Raw genomic sequence first — 17988 nt, forward strand, 5'->3', positions numbered from 1 at the left:
TTCCACAAAATGAAATCTTAATTTGAAAGTTTTAGTAATAATGTTTAATTTTTTGTTTAGCAAAAATAGGCAAAAGAGGCAAGACATAGAGTGGTGTGATGGGGCGTGGCAGGCAGGGGGGCTCAGGAGCTGCGGGGGGTCTGACCATGTACACGGAAGCGGTACAGGCAGGTGTACTCCTGGTTTCCCCAGTTACTGAGGACACGCAGCTCCACAGAATGATACACGGTACCGTCAACGCTCTGAGAGAAGATGGAGGGGGGCGGAGTATAGTTAAATCATAGATTTAAATCAAATCAGATAGTATTTCTACAGCCCTTTTTACAAGAGACCTCTGTAACAGAGAGCTTCACATAAGCCTATCGAACAGCACCTAAACCAGCCTAAACTCTCAAGGTTATCATAGATAAATCATAGGAATCCTTTCACATAAACGTTACTTGTATTCTGTTACATGCAGTTTGTTCGGTGTGGTGTTACTAACAGGAATCTGGAAGGTCTGGCTGGAGTCTCCATCCTTGTCGTACGTGAAAGTTCCTAGAAGAGCCTTTTCTCCACCTTCAACAGACGTGCCCTGAGAGAGCGAACAATGGGAAGGGAGGAGAGGAGAGGGAAAGATGGAGACAGAGGGGGAAGAAATGACTTAAAACAAGACATCAACTTTGTGTTTCATGCCACATTGTTAACGTTTCTAAAAGGTTCTCTGAAAGGTTCTCTGAAAGCACACGCACGTAGACCAGGAAGTCCTTGGGGGCGCTGTGGATCTCGCCGGTCGGGTGGTTGTAGCGAGGGAGGTGGTCAAGAGTGACGTGGCTAATTGCGATTGGGTGAGACAGGGAGATTGCCAAAAAGCCCTGAGACCCTGGCATGGGCCAGCAGCGTCCAGGCTTCATCACATGGTTACCCTGAGGGGAAAGAGACAGCAGGGGGGGGGGGTGAAGCGGTGGAATGAAAATGGCAAAATATGTCTTCCAGACAAGCAGCAGACTAGCAGACAATACTTTAAGAATGACAGACCAGAAAGATGGAGAGAAGGAGAGGTGAGTAGGTACCTGAAGGACTGTCCGAGGTGACTCCGATGGATAAAACAGAGGAATGCCAAAAAACTTCAAACATTTGGAACGTTTCTGGTAGGTCTCAGAGGCCTGTAAGACACTGGCACCTAAACGCAGGGACAAGCACACGATGCTGTGAAGACATGAGATGGACCAACACAACTGGATGCTGAGGCAACAGTGACATCACAAACCTTGGGACTCAATGGCAAAGTCAGCCATTTTGTCGGCCTGTGATCGAACACAATCCTGCCAATTGGGCTGCATGTCACGATACTGTTTAAAAACAAACAAACGTTAATACTTTAGGACAAAATGTGCGCTATGTCCAGTCTGATTAGAGTCCTGAACATTCTATCAGGTAAACCCAGGTTAAATTCCCTCCTCCCAACCCTTCTGAGACCTGTGTTACCTGGTGTTTTTTTCTGGAGAGCCACTTGTCCAGCTCTTTCTCCATTTCAGGGGCGATGCTGCTGGTGGGGGAAGCGGCCGGGCCTGGGGGAGTCAAGGACATTTGGGCCTGATGGAGCTGCAGAAGACACCGAAAAGGAGAAGTTTACATTAACAAACATCTTATCTCAAGTAGAACATTGTAACATTTTTGATCTGTTAAAACTAAGGTTGTGTGTGTGTGTGTCCTGTACCTTGACAGTGTTGATCTCCCGTTCCTCCATCCTCTGTCGTAGTGTTGTGGTAATGGAATGGATGTCTGACATCTGTCGACTCAGGTCTGTGTCCAGCCTACCCAAAACACCATGCAACTCAATCAAATCTCTAGTTTCCTAAACTGGACAAATAAGCAGAAATCATATCTTGCGCCTTGGAGATGAACTCACATGCACACACACACACATATGCACGTGCGCACACACAAACATGTGGGAGACTCACTTCTCAAGTTTAATTTGGATATCCTTCACATCAGTCTGCAGCCACTGTAAAATTAGAGCCAGAACATTTGGATATCAAGATATAGAACAGATCAAAAAGAATGACGCAGGCAGAAGCTGTTCAGTTCCCCTACCTCTGAAAGGTATTGCACCTTCTGAAGTTCAAGGTCTCTCTGCAGGAGAAACAAATACACTCTCAGAAAGACCAGACACCTTCTAGCTCCCTTAATAATAAACAGTCCATCGAAAATCCAACAGACAAGCATTCAAGACATTCAAGACATTCAGTACCTCAAAAGCTTTTTGTTGCAGGAGTTCCATTTGTGTCTTTAACACACATGCACACATAAACAATAGGTTAGACAAGGAAACTAGTTATATGAGAGTCTGTCAAATCTATCCTGAGTTTGTCTTATGTGTGGTGGAGTCTGCCTCACCAGAATGTTGGTGAGTTGGTTTTCTAGAGTGGAATCAGTAACAGGGAGATTTGTAGAGATGGTTCTATCCTGTAGGGAGAAGTTACATTTGTCTTCCAATCTGGTGGGTAGGAGAACCATAGATGCAGACAGAGAGCCTACCATGCCTGTATCTGGACCTACCGTAATCTTCAGAGGCAGAGTAAACACGTAAGTCAGTACTGGGTACATGTACCACAATCCTGGTGATGAGGGAGAGAGAAGGGAAGTGTTGAATTCAATCTAATGTGTAAGTACATTGTTGAAAATGATGGTTTGGCCAAAGGATTCCTGAATGCAGGGGTGCAGGTTTGTTCTCAATTGTGGGTGGGACATCATTTTGTATGCAGCCCTTCACTGTATTCTCTTAATAAAAACTGTGTGTGATTTGCCATTTTCAAAAAGTGGTAGACATAATGAAACCTACGCCCCTGCCTGAATGTAAAGATTGGAGAGGTTGAGCGTTCCACTGACCGACAGTGAATAAGGAGATATGAAGGAGGTCCAGAACAGCTTTGTTGACAGCAGCACCAACAGAACACAGCTTGCGGCATGGTGCAGGTACGCTCATAACTAAATACAGAAGAGGGAAGAGACACTGTAAACTCTCATGCTTTTATGTCTTGCCGTGAATGATAACATTACAGAGCAGGAATACACACACTGGGCCCACAGTGTTACTCCTGTGCAGCTCTACTCACAGAGGCTGCTGCCAGAGGTGGAGCTGCTGCTGGGACTAGATGAGCTGGAGAGGCAGTGAGGGGTCCTGGCTGAGGCAGGGGTCTGGACGAACACAGGGGCGCAGGGGCCACCAGAGGCTGCTCTTAGTGCCCCAGCCATGCCTGGCGGACAGACAGGAAGTGAGTAAAGGGAGACAGGAAGGAGTGTTGGTGTTGGGGGTCATTAGAACAGGTGAAATGCAGGAAGTGATGTCAGCTGTCAGTGCAAATCTACCTCTGCACTGCTGTCCATTCGAGATTGGCTCGTTAGCGGAGTGGAAGAGGCCAGCATAGGATGAGCTGGTGCTTAAGGAATCAGAGAAGGTCCTATTCCTCCTTTTATGGATTGCCCTGGGAGAGGGGTGGATGGGGTTGAAGGGAGGGGAAGTTAGTTTACAAAAATTCTACAGCATCTGCAGGTAAATGCATGGCAACTGTATCAAAATAAAAGCATACACACCCTCACGTGCACACTCACACACACAAACACACACACTTACTTGTGGACAGGGCTTTGTCTACAGGAGAGGCTGGTGGAGCTGCTGTCAGAGTCATCAGACTGCTGGTAGGACCCACCTGTCACCAGGCGGGCGCTACGTCGTAACATGACTGGAACCGACACACATAGCAGATCAGACTCACTTACCGTGTCCAAATCACGTATACATTAGGACACATACTAGCCATATTTATTGATTGATGGAAAGAGAAAAATTATTTATTGATCACTCTAAAGGATCACATTGACGGTGGACTATTTGATGAGGTTCAACATTTGACATTTTTTACGAAATTTCACGAAAACCCATCTGCGCGAACTGTGATCCTATTTTAGGTAATCATTGATTTCTGAAAATAGTTTAATTCTTGTTTTTATTGTTAATAGTTAAATCAACTTACCTTCAAACTCTGCGGGTGATATTATAAGTGTTTTATATATTGAGTGATATCTAATAGTCGACACAAGAACTTAGAGAGAGTTGTTTTGCGGTAAACGCTGTCCGTGAGTGGTAAGAATGTCGATTTGCACTCAGTAGACCTATTCTGCAATTGTTGCGTCTGTGCTCACCGTCACGGTCGAACTGCGTCCACGTCTTTGTTTACCCGGGGCCATGACAACATAAAAGTTGCTGAAAAAAGTTTTCGTTGATGTGTCTCACGCCTCTTTGAGTGACCTGTTATGGTACCAAGTGATGCAGGCCTGAATGTCCCACTGATATCTGTCGTTATACATGCTTTACAAAGTTGGGGAGTAGGAACTGCAGGCAGCTCCTGTACAGCAATAAAGATCAGAGGGTACGGCCAATTAGTCCACTGATTCATGATCACCAAAGAAAGCACAGTTTTTTGCATGCAAATTAACATGCGTTAAAATCACCTTGATTCAAAACCGAATGGGCGTACAATGAATAACCATAAACCAGCAGAACATACAATGGTGTGTCAAAAAGGGAATTGATATATAACCGAGGCCCTGCAAAAAAAAAATGCAGAGGAGCATACCAATACTGGTATCCTTCTCCCAGACACATCCACTTCTAATGTTTTAAGACCCATTACGAATTGGGAGCTGCCTTGATCCCGATAGGCTTCAAACTCAGCACAATCATCAGGATGAAGGTCACAAAGCATCATACATCACAAGTTACGCTTCATCTCCTGGTGAAGATCACAGTATTGTACTCTCTGAATTGTTCACTTTTTTGACCGTATCTGAATTACTGTGTAGACGTGTGGGGTAATGTGGGAGTCAGGTGGCTGAGCGGTTAGGGAATCGGGCTAGTAATCAGAAGGTTGCAGGTTCGATTCCAGGCTGTGCAAAATGACATTATGTCCTTGGGCAAGGCACTTCACCCTACTTGCCTCGGGGGAATGTCCCTGTACTTACTGTAAGTCGCTCTGGATAAGAGCGTCTGCTAAATGTAAATGTAAAATGTAAATGTGTACAAAAGAAACATACACTCAGAGTGCATCCCACAAACAAGGGCCATGAGGACTGGAGACATTGTAGAATTTTGCTAACACACTAACATGCTGTTTAATCAGGCGTTGAAGTTCATGGATTTGGTAGAATTCAAGACTGCACAAATAATGTATAAAACAAGACATCATGTATTTGCTAGTAACATATAAAACATGTTCTTAGGCAGAACATTCCTCCCACCCTGGACACACTGTTTCAACCATTCCCCTCCGGCAGAAGGCTGCGGTCCATCAGGACCAAAACCTCACGCCACAAGAACAGTTTCTTTCCTTCCGCTGCTAGCCTTTATAACAAGGCCCCAAACTGACACTGACACTCTGTCACTTACCTTATACACTCTAACATATTCCGTATTATTTGTATTCTATATTATTGAATTTTTTATTTTATATATATTGTAACTTTATTTTATATTATATTTTTATTTTATATTATATTGTATAGCTCTGCCAGTAGTTTATTTTATTTTCTTGCACATTTTCTACATTTTCTTTTTGTTGTCATTATGTTTAAATGGTCACTGTTTGCACCTGCCCACGAAAGTAAATTCCTTGTTTGTGACCACTTATACTTGGCGATTAAACTCAATTCTGATTCTGATTCTGAGAAAGGGGGGTTATAATTGAAGAGGACATTTTTTTATAAAAAACTACCACTGAAGATAATGTGTATTTTAACTTGTGGTGTAAATTTATTGAATGGTTTATATTTTGCACTCAAGCAAAGTATAAATATATATCAGTTCCAAAATATTCACATAAACACTTTTTTGGAGAGGTGCAGGGGTGATGGTGTCTTCCACAATACTTCCGGGGGAGTTTCCATTTTTGAAGCAGCAGCGAGTTTAGACCCAGAACAGACCTATACCCAGACCATGCTTAAGGAGTATCAAGACACAAGATCAAGTCCACATCTGATTTCCACAGAATGAAATCTTAATTTGAAAGTTTTTGTAATAATGTTTAATTTTTTGTTTAGCAAAAATACATTGAGGCAAGACATAGAGTGGTGTGATGGGGCGTGGCAGGCAGGGGGGCTCAGGAGCTGCGGGGGGTCTGACCATGTACACGGAAGCGGTACAGGCAGGTGTACTCCTGGTTGCCCCAGTTACTGAGGACACGCAGCTCCACAGAATGATACACGGTACCGTCAGCGCTCTGAGAGAAGATGGAGGGGGGCGGAGTATAGTTAAATCATAGATTTAAATCAAATCAGATAGTATTTCTACAGATCTTTTTACAAGAGACCTCTGTAACAGAGGGCTTCACATAGGCCTATAGAACTGCACCTAAACCAGCCTAAACTCTCAAGGTTATCATAGATAAATCATAGGAATCCTTTCACATAAACGTTACTTGTATTCTGTTACATGCAGTTTGTTCAGTGTGGTGTTACTAACAGGAATCTGGAAGGTCTGGCTGGAGTCTCCATCCTTGTCGTACGTGAAAGTTCCTAGAAGAGTCTTTTCTCCACCTTCAACAGATGTGCCCTGAGAGAGCGAACAATGGGAAGGGAGGAGAGGAGAGGGAAAGATGGAGACAGAGGGGGAAGAAATGACTTAAAACAAGACATCAGCTTTGTGTTTCATGCCACATTGTTAACGTTTCTAAAAGGTTCTCTGAAAGGTTCTCTGAAAGCACACGCACGTAGACCAGGAAGTCCTTGGGGGCGCTGTGGATCTCGCCGGTCGGGTGGTTGTAGCGAGGGAGGTGGTCAAGAGTGACGTGGCTAATTGCGATTGGGTGAGACAGGGAGATTGCCAAAAAGCCCTGAGACCCTGGCATGGGCCAGCAGCGTCCAGGCTTCATCACATGGTTACCCTGAGGGGAAAGAGACAGCAGGGGGGGGGGGGGAAGCGATGGAATGAAAATGGCAAAATATGTCTTCCAGACAAGCAGCAGACTAGCAGACAATACTTTAAGAGTGACAGACCAGAAAGATGGAGAGAAGGAGAGGTGAGTAGGTACCTGAAGGACTGTCCGAGGTGACTCCGATGGATAAAACAGAGGAATGCCAAAAAACTTCAAACATGTGGAACGTTTCTGGTAGGTCTCAGAGGCCTGTAAGACACTGGCACCTAAACGCAGGGACAAGCACGCGATGCTGTGAAGACATGAGATGGACCAACAAAACTGGATGCTGAGGCAACAGTGACATCACAAACCTTGGGACTCAATGGCAAAGTCAGCCATTTTGTCGGCCTGTGATCGAACCCAATCCTGCCAATTGGGCTGCATGTCACGATACTGTTCAAAAACAAACAAACGTTAATACTTTAGGACAAAATGTGCGCTATGTCCAGTCTGATTAGAGTCCTGAACATTCTATCAGGTAAACCCAGGTTAAATTCCCTCCTCCAAACCCTTCTGAGACCTGTGTTACCTGGTTGTTTTTTCTGGAGAGCCACTTGTCCAGCTCTGTCTCCATTTCAGGGGTGATGCTGCTGGTGGGGGAAGCGGCCGGGCCTGGGGGAGTCAAGGGCATTTGGGCCTGATGGAGCTGCAGAAGACACCGAAAAGGAGAAGTTTACATCAACAAACATCTTATCTCAAGTAGAACATTGTAACATTTTTGATCTGTTAAAATTAAGGTTGTGTGTGTGTGTGTCCTGTACCTTGACAGTGTTGATCTCCCGTTCCTCCATCCTCTGTCGTAGTGTTGTGGTAATGGAATGGATGTCTGACATCTGTCGACTCAGGTCTGTGTCCAGCCTACACAAAACACCATGCAACTCAATCAAATCTCTAGTTTCCTAAACTGGACAAATAAGCAGAAATCATATCTTGCGCCTTGGAGATGAACTCACATGCACACACACACACATATGCACGTGCGCACACACAAACATGTGGGAGACTCACTTCTCAAGTCTAATTTGGATATCCTTCACATCAGTCTGCAGCCACTGTAAAATTAGAGCCAGAACATTTGGATATCAAGATATAGAACAGATCAAAAAGAATGATGCAGGCAGAAGCTGTTCAGTTCCCCTACCTCTGAAAGGTATTGCACCTTCTGAAGTTCAAGGTCTCTCTGCAGGAGAAACAAATACACTCTCAGAAAGACCAGACACCTTCTAGCTCCCTTAATAATAAACAGTCCATCGAAAATCCAACAGACAAGCATTCAAGACATTCAAGACATTCAGTACCTCAAAAGCTTTTTGTTGCAGGAGTTCCATTTGTGTCTTTAACACACATGCACACATAAACAAGAGGTTAGACAAGGAAACTAGTTATATGAGAGTCTGTCAAATCTATCCTGAGTTTGTCTTATGTGTGGTGGAGTCTGCCTCACCAGAATGTTGGTGAGTTGTTTTTCTAGAGTGGAATCAGTAACAGGGAGATTTGTAGATATGGTTCTATCCTGTAGGGAGAAGATACATTTGTCTTCCAATCTGGTGGGTAGGAGAACCATAGATGCAGACAGAGAGCCTACCATGCCTGTATCTGGACCTACCGTAATCTTCAGAGGCAGAGTAAACACGTAAGTCAGTACTGGGTACATGTACCACAATCCTGGTGATGAGGGAGAGAGAAGGGAAGTGTTGAATTCAATCTAATGTGTAAGTACATTGTTGAAAATGATGGTTTGGCCATAGGATTCCTGAATGCAGGGGTGCAGGTTTGTTCTCAATTGTGGGTGGGACATCATTTTGTATGCAGCCCTTCACTGTATTCTCTTAATAAAAACTGTGTGTGATTTGCCATTTTCAAAAAGTGGTAGACATAATGAAACCTACGCCCCTGCCTGAATGTAAAGATTGGAGAGGTTGAGCGTTCCACTGACCGACAGTGAATAAGGAGATAAGAAGGAGGTCCAGAACAGCTTTGTTGACCGCAGCACCAACCGAACACCGCGTGCGGCATGGTGCAGGTACGCTCATAACTAAATACAGAAGAGGGAAGAGACACTCTTGTGCTCCTGTGTAATGTCTTGCCGTGAATGATAACATTACAGAGCAGGAATACACACACTGGGCCCACAGTGTTACTCCTGTGCAGCTCTACTCACAGAGGCTGCTGCCAGAGGTGGAGCTGCTGCTGGGACCAGATGAGCTGGAGAGGCAGTGAGGGGTCCTGGCTGAGGCAGTGGTCTGGACGAACACAGGGGCGCAGGGTCCACCAGAGGCTGCTCTCAGCGCCCCAGCCATACCTGAAGGACATACAGACAGGAAGTGGGTCAAGGGGACAGGAAGGAGTGGTGGTGGTGATAGATATATATATATCTATGGTGGTGGTCATCAGAACAGGTGAAATGCAGGAAGTGATGTCAGCTGTCAGTGCAAATCTACCTCTGCACTGCTGTCCATTCGAGATTGGCTCGTTAGCGGAGTGGGAGAGGCCAGCATAGGATGAGCTGGTGCTTAAAGAGTCAGAGAAGGTCCTATTCCTCCTTTTATGGATTGCCCTGGGAGAGGGGTGGATGGGGTTGAAGGGAGGGGAAGTTAGTTTACAAAAATGTATACAGTGTCTACAGGTAAATGTGTCGGGAACTGTTACAAAAAAAATCTACACACCCTCACGTGTAAACACACACGCACACACACTTACTTGTGGACAGGGCTTTGTCTACAGGAGAGGCTGGTGGAGCTGCTGTCAGAGTCATCAGACTGCTGGTAGGACCCACCTGTCACCAGGCGGGCGCTACGTCGTAACATGACTGGAACCGACACAGAGCAGATCAGACTCACTTACCGTCCAAATCACGTCTACATTAGGACACATACTAGCCATATTTATTGATTGATGGAAAGACAAAAATTATTTATTGATCACTCTAAAGGATCACATTGACCGTGGACTATTTGATGAGGTTCAACATTTGACATTTTTTACGAAATTTCACGAAAACCCATCTGCGCGAACTGTGATCCTATTTTAGGTAATCATTGATTTCTGAAAATAGTTTAATCCTTGTTTTTATTGTTAATAGTTAAATCAACTTACCTTCAAACTCTGCGGGTGATATTATAAGTGTTTTATATATTGAGTGATATCTAATAGTCGACACAAGAACTTAGAGAGAGTTGTTTTGTGGTAAACGCTGTCCGTGAGTGGTAAGAATGTCGATTTGTACTCAGCAGGCCTATTCTGCAATTGTTGCGTCTGTGCTCGCCGTCACTGTCGAACTGCGTCCACGACTTTGTTTACCCCGGGCCATGACAACATAAAAGTTGCTGAAAAAAAGTTTTCGTTGATGTATCTCACACCTCTTTGAGTGACCTGTTATGGTACCAAATGATGCAGGCCTGAGTGTCCCACTGATATGCCTATCTGTTGTTACATGCTTTACAAAGTTGGGGAGTAGGAACTGCAGGCAGCTCCTGTCCAGCAACAAAGATAAGAGGGTACGGCCAATTAGTCCACAGATTCATGATCACCAAAGACAGCACTGTTTTAGGGTTGCATGTATTCAAATCAGCATGCGTTAAAATCATCTTGATTCAAAACTGAATGGGCGTACAATGAATAACCATAAACCAGCAGAACATAAAATGGTGTGGCTAAAAGGGCATTGATTTATAACCGAGGCCCTTTAAAAAAAAATGCCGAGGAGCATACCAAGACTGGTATCCTTCTCCCAGACACATCCACTTCTAATGTTTTAAGACCCATTACTCATTGGGCGCTGCCTTGATCCCGATAGGCGTGTAATCTCCTCAGTATTTTAACGGCTGATTTTATGAGAGCCCTTGTCTAGACTCACGCTATCGCTCACATCCGTGCCATGCGCCGAGGATTCAGGGAGTTCAGTATACCGATGGAAGATAGTGAATGCAGACTTTTATAGTCTCTCTCTTTTTGCATGAATTGTTTTAAGCAATAGCATATTCATGTCTGTTAATAAATGATAATTTATTCAGTTTCATAGGCCTTTAGGATGCTTAAAAGGCCATACGTCTTTGAAGTGTGATTTTTTCCAGTAGGCCTATAGAAATCCCTCTCAAAATATTTGATGCTATTTGTCAGCACCAGAGGGAGCTATCTCATCGCAAGACAGTCAACGGAGGTGTCGACACCAGACGGGTCGCATGGTTCACCTGCCTTTGGATGTGGTTGCAGCGAAGCAATCACATTTTGGCAAATGCCATGCCAAAAATCTGGTTAAGTGGATTTTCACTGTGTCTCAAAGTAATAATATTCCCTATGTAATGACCGGCTTTTTGTTTTGATGTTTCTGGGCTGACTTACGTCATCACGTAAGGTGCGTGCAGCTGTGAAGCGCTAAATTACCTGAAAGAAGTTTAATGCAGACGTTGTTATAAGGAGCAGCATTTCGTTTATGGATGGTCGTGTGGTGAACATGAGTCTACATTTGTATGGTTTCCCTTTGGAAAGCGGAGCGAGGTAATTTGTATATGTGTCAAACTTGTCTTGTAATATTTTACCTCCGCACGTATAATTGAATGTAGTTGTAGCACATGTTCGAGACATGATCACATGTTTGTAATAGTAGCACATGTTTCGAGACATGATTTCCTTTGTGCTATATGTGTATTTACATTGTTGTATTTGTGTATTCTTTGTGTAGTTTTACGGTGTCTAGAAGTCTTCGTGTACGATGTATGTTGATGCATAGTACTACAAAGAAATCAACGTCGAACGGCGATAGCTAATAAAGACATCAGTGAGAACCCTCTGCCTCCTCGTACTTCCGTCAAGGGGTTGCTAACAGTAAAACTCGACGCTTCAGCAAGATTCGACGTTGGAGTAAACGCTTCAACAAGACTCGACGTTGGAGTAGCAAGATCGGTTCAACAAAGACTGAAAGCAGGTCCTATTCATTTGGTGCTTTGATAAGTTTAATATACGTTAATGCAGAGTTGTATTAGCTGTATTTACGTGGCTAGGTATTTGAAAAGTTTGAATGTCTGACTTATGGTGTTGCACAAAAGATTGTTTCCTGTTTGTTAAATATTGGAGTGTCAAAATAGATGTCTGATACGAGTAGGTCAGTACCCTATTTAAAATTAAAGACAGACAAATGGAGAAAGACACAATTATGCAAACAGCAGCACAAGTTAGGGAAATGTCAGCCTCTGCAGAGGAATCTAACTGTCCTTCAGAAACGCAACAAATAAGATCAAGTTCACGAAAGGGAAGTCTTACAAAGAAAGGCCTAGAGATGCGTAACCAGGAATCGAAGAAACACGAGAAGGCTTTTAACAAGGCTTATGACTCCTGGAAGCAATTAGCTAAAGAAACTAGGTCTACATTAAAAACTTTCTGCTCAGGTGAAGATCTTGACCAAATCCAGAGAGACGTTCAAAACAGACAAGATATAGTTAGCCAAGAGTATGCCCCCTTGTTACGCAATCAAACTACAACACCAGAGATTATTAAAAGAATGGATACCTGCACCACGCTCACTACAGAAATATGTGATGTGGGGAGCAAACGATTAGAAACATTAGATGATACTCAAAATGAAGAAACTGTCAAAGAAAGAGTTAGACAAATGTTAAACAAAGATGAGTATGAATCTGTTTTTGGTTGTACAAACACAGATACAGTCGTGTCAGAGTCATCTCAAGATACTAATATATCCCATGAGATTAAGTCAAAGACCTCCTCGGCTTCCAGTAGGAGAGCTGATGCAGAAGCAGAACTTGCAGCCAAAATAGAGCAAGCAAAAGCCATGCAAGAAATATATGATCAGCAAGCAAAACTGCGCAAAATAGAGACTGACTGGAAGCTTAACGAAGTAAAAATGCAAGCAGAAATTAAACAGAAAGAAACTGAGATGTCTTTAAGACTTGATGAGGAGAAAACAAAGCTTCAGATGCTACAAGCAGATAAAGAAGTTAAAGTAGCTGCAGCTCGTGTAAAGGCATACAATGATTTTGAGGACAATCCTGAAGATTACAACAGAGGTGAAAATGAAACAGAGTTTGGTGCAGAGGAGTGTAATAACAGATTCCAGCTAAATCCTAAGGCAGAGCCATTCCAGCACCAACAAACCTCTCCTGAGGTGAAGACTAGTCAAGAGACTGTGAGCTTAGCCCAAGCATTAGTAAACTCCTTAAGTTTAAGTCGACTTCCTGTTCCAGAACCAATTATTTTCACTGGTGATCCACTAAAGTTTGTCAACTGGAAGATGTCATTCACAGCCCTCATTGACCGCAAAGTAACTCTAGCAAATGAGAAGATGTTTTACTTGAAAAACTACCTGGCCGGAGAAGCTCTAAAGGCTGTTGAAGGATTCTTTTATAGAGACTCGGAAGATGCGTATCGAGGTGCCTGGCAGGTCCTTGAAGAAAGATATGGCAATTCTTTCATTGTTCAGAGAGCCTTTCGCGAAAAACTTATGAAGTGGCCAAAAATTGGAGCAAATGATCCTCTCTCCTTGCGAGAGTTTACAGACTTTCTACAAAGCTGTGTTGAAGCAATCCCGCACGTAAAGGGTTTGTCAATCCTGAATGACAGCGAGGAAAACTTCAAACTACTCAAGAAACTACCCGAGTGGATAATAAGGAAATGGAACAGACTTGTGGTTGAAGAGTTGGATGCGTCTGGTGACTATCCAAGCTTCAAAAGGTTTGCAGAGTTTCTGAAAAGGGAATCCAAGATAGCTTGTAACCCTGTAACCTCTTCACTTTTTATGAGCTGTAAGGTCTCAGAAGATAAATTCCCAAAAAGGGTCAAAGCGCTCAACACAACAGTTAAGGTTAAGGGTGCTGCAACAAAAACACAAGAGTTCAATCAAACGAAACCATGTTCTGTTTGTGAGAGTGAAACCCACTACATTGCCAAATGTCCGACCTTTGCAGCAAAGTCTACAGACGACAAAAGGTCTTTCATTCGTGAAAAACGACTTTGTTTCGGATGTCTCAGAACGGGACACATTACCAAGACCTGTAAGAAGAGACACACTTGTGGCATATGTGGACTGCGTCACCCTACTTGCTTGCACGAAGACAGAGTCAAGGGAGCAGTGAAAGCTTTAAGATCAGACGCAGAAGTAGAGACTAGTCAAGAAGTCCAAAATGTTATGTCTTATGCACTGACACAACGGGCTTCTGCTACGTCCAGTATTGTTCCTGTCCTCATCTCTACAGGGGAGGAGCCACAAAATGAAATACTCACTTATGCTCTACTTGACACCCAAAGTGACTCTACTTTCATCTTGAAAGACATTCTTGATGAACTAGAAGTTAACAGTCAACCAGTGAAGCTTAGGCTCAGTACCATGACAGCCAATGATACTGTCACCACTAGTTTTAAAGTCAGAGGTCTACGAGTTCGAGGACTCAGTGGTGGAAACCCCATTAAGGTGCAGCAAGCCTATTCATGTGACTTCATCCCTGTTGACAAGTCGTATATACCAACCAAAGAGACAGCTTTGCAATGGCCTCATCTTAAGCACATAACAAGTGAGCTGTCACCACTCCAGAGCTGCGATATAGGGTTGCTGATTGGATACGACTGTCCTTCAGCATTGGCTCCGTTAAAAGTAATTGTTGGCAGTGAAAATGAGCCTTTTGCACAGAAAACGGAGCTTGGATGGAGCATCATAGGCCTTTGCAACCCCCATCTGGACAGACAAGGAAGCCAAAGCTTCGTTCATCGAGTCTCAGTGAAAGAGATATCACTTCCATCGGCTAATGATGTTTTGAGGGTACTGGAGTCGGACTTCAATGAGAGGAGCTATGAGGACAAACATGTGTCCCAAGAGGACGTTCGTTTCATCAGTCTTCTTAGCGACAAAATCGAGCAGAAAGATGATGGACATTATCAACTACCTCTTCCCTTTAAGAGTAGCAGTCCTCCTTTACTACCTAACAACAAAAGGCTAGCTACTGCTCGACTGCATCACCTTAAGAAAAGGCTGAAGACCAACCAACAGTATTATGACAATTATAAGGTCTTTATGGAAGAGATGTTTAGCAGGGGAGATGCAGAGCCAACCCATCCACCATCTGAGAGAGAAATGGCATGGTATATACCACATCATGGTGTATACCACCCTCTAAAGCCAGACAAGTTGAGAGTGGTGTTCGACTGTTCTGCAAAATTCTGTGGTGTTTCTCTCAACGATACTCTGCTCACTGGCCCAGACTTGATCAACTCCTTGGTGGGAGTACTTTGCCGGTTTAGGAAGGAAGAGGTTGCTGTGACCTGTGACATCGAAAAGATGTTCCACCAGTTTCGTGTTCCTTCAAATGATAGGAATTACCTGAGGTTCTTGTGGTGGGAGAATGGAGACTTGGAGAAAGAACCTCAAGAGTACAGAATGGCTGTGCACCTTTTTGGTGCTGCCTCATCCCCTGGATGTGCCAACTTTGGCCTTAAGTACTTAGCAGAACAGTACAAGTCTGAGTACCCGTCAGCGTCGTCATTTGTGAAGACAAATTTTTATGTGGATGATGGCTTGATCTCCGTTCCTTCGATCCAGGAAGCTAAAGAGCTTGTCATTGAGTCTCAAGCACTGTGCAAGCGTGGAGGTCTACGACTTCATAAATTCAATTCGAATGAGAAAGAAGTTCTACGCTGTGTAGACTCTTCAGAATGGTCAACAACCACCACACCACTCAACCTTAACCCTGAAACTACAGGACACGTTCTTGGCATTCAGTGGTCCACAAAAGATGATACGTTGAGCTTTGATGTCAAACTGAAGGACCAGCCAGTAACACGTCGTGGGATACTGTCAATCACTGCTTCAGTGTATGACCCTCTTGGAACCATCGCTCCCTTCCTTCTTAAGGGAAAATGCATCTTGCAGGAGTTGTGCCGTAGGAATGTTGGATGGGATGACGCCATTCCTGAGGATGTGCTTCCACGGTGGGAGGAGTGGAAAAATAGCCTCCAGGGGCTGAAGGACTTCAGCATTCCAAGGTGTTACCACCCTCCGTCTTTCAGTGACATAGTCAGGACTGAGCTGCACCACTTCTCAGATGCAAGCAACATAGGATATGGTGCATGTTCTTACCTGAGGTTCAAAAATGACAAGAATGAAATACACTGCAGTCTTGTGATTGCCAAAGCCAGAGTGGCACCCACAAAGATCAAAAGTATTCCACGGTTGGAATTGACCGCAGCTGTTGTTGCCGCAAAGTTGAGTTCTATGTTAAAGGCTGAGCTGGAGATGAAGATTGATCAGGAGTTCTTCTGGACTGACTCACAGGTGGTGTTAGCATATATTAATAATGAAGCAAGGAGGTTTCATGTATTCGTGGCAAATCGGGTTCAGCTGATAAGAGAACTCACAGACACAAGCCAGTGGTTTTACGTAAATACATGTGAAAATCCTGCTGATCACGCCTCAAGAGGTCTTTATGCTTCAGACTTAACGACAACAACCTGGATATCAGGACCTAAGTTCCGGTGGAAAAGAGAATACCTAATGAACATATCTCTACGGCAGAAGTGGCATGTTCCCCGACGAAATGTTAAAGTTGATGACGTAGTCATTATCAAGGAAGACATGCTGCCAAGAAACCAATGGCAGTTAGGCCGAGTGGTTGAAGTCACTCATGGAAGTGATGGCCTAGTTAGAAAGGTGAAAGTTCAAACCAGTGAGCGATCAAAACCTAATCAGAAACACACTAAATCTACAATAATCGAAAGACCAGTTCAGAAATTAGTGGTCTTACTTGAGAGTAATACATGACATACTCATATCAGACGAATGGTTTCTAAATGTGATTTGTCAAATTGTCAATGCATTTACTTGTCTGAGTTTGTGTGGTCATCAAGGTTAATATCATGTATGATTTGTTTCATGTGTTTGTTTATCATAACATGATTGGTGGGAGTGTAATGACCGGCTTTTTGTTTTGATGTTTCTGGGCTGACTTACGTCATCACGTAAGGTGCGTGCAGCTGTGAAGCGCTAAATTACCTGAAAGAAGTTTAATGCAGACGTTGTTATAAGGAGCAGCATTTCGTTTATGGATGGTCGTGTGGTGAACATGAGTCTACATTTGTATGGTTTCCCTTTGGAAAGCGGAGCGAGGTAATTTGTATATGTGTCAAACTTGTCTTGTAATATTTTACCTCCGCACGTATAATTGAATGTAGTTGTAGCACATGTTCGAGACATGATCACATGTTTGTAATAGTAGCACATGTTTCGAGACATGATTTCCTTTGTGCTATATGTGTATTTACATTGTTGTATTTGTGTATTCTTTGTGTAGTTTTACGGTGTCTAGAAGTCTTCGTGTACGATGTATGTTGATGCATAGTACTACAAAGAAATCAACGTCGAACGGCGATAGCTAATAAAGACATCAGTGAGAACCCTCTGCCTCCTCGTACTTCCGTCAAGGGGTTGCTAACACCCTAGCTAAATAATACAGTTAATTTCTCAATCACACACAGACTGCAGTGCCTATAGGCTTTTTATAAGACGTTAATTTTGTTGTTTTCAGAAATGGTTACCGAAAACTAAGGGTTGCCTTGTAAAATCAGATATTGCAAACCCATTGGTTCTCGTACTGTCTGCGTCGCCTTAGTCACCTGGCGAGGCAGCTGGTTTTGGGAGATCAATGATCTGTGTAACCCTCCTCGGTGCATCAGTTTAGCAATTTAGGCCGCCCTAGAGACCAATTAATATATTTTAAGTCTATTGGACTGTTTGATTTAATATTCCTACATGTTGGCTAAGTAGAGATAGTTCTTCTCAAATAGAAAAAAAGAGATTTAGTCGAGTCTAGTCGAAACTAATCTTCCGACTTGTTTTAAAGTTTTTTTCTGTCTTCGGAGCATTGGTTCCGAATAAACTTACGGTAATGTTGCTGCGGTTGCTGTTAAGTGTGCGCAATGCACGCCGGTATTTAGTGCAACTAGGACTAAACTAACGTCTAGCACACCTTAGTGCCTTAGCGCACCCTGCGCTTGTATGTGTGGGAAATGTGAGAAAGTGAGTGAGAAAAAT

At 43.6% G+C, this 17988-nt stretch overlaps 2 long non-coding RNA genes across 2 annotated transcripts; both read left to right on the plus strand.

Annotated features, from left to right (window-relative positions):
* Nucleotides 1–11255: 11255 nt before the first annotated feature.
* On the plus strand, nucleotides 11256–11740 carry LOC136943658 (uncharacterized). Its single transcript, XR_010876703.1, has 2 exons — nucleotides 11256–11453; nucleotides 11638–11740. It is a non-coding gene; the product is annotated as an uncharacterized lncRNA (long non-coding RNA).
* Nucleotides 11741–16439: 4699 nt separating this feature from the next.
* On the plus strand, nucleotides 16440–17351 carry LOC136943622 (uncharacterized). Its single transcript, XR_010876696.1, has 2 exons — nucleotides 16440–17064; nucleotides 17249–17351. It is a non-coding gene; the product is annotated as an uncharacterized lncRNA (long non-coding RNA).
* The last annotated feature ends 637 nt before the right edge of the window (nucleotides 17352–17988 follow it).

Source organism: Osmerus mordax, chromosome 5, assembly GCF_038355195.1.
Source record: "Osmerus mordax isolate fOsmMor3 chromosome 5, fOsmMor3.pri, whole genome shotgun sequence".
Classification (NCBI taxonomy): domain Eukaryota; kingdom Metazoa; phylum Chordata; class Actinopteri; order Osmeriformes; family Osmeridae; genus Osmerus; species Osmerus mordax.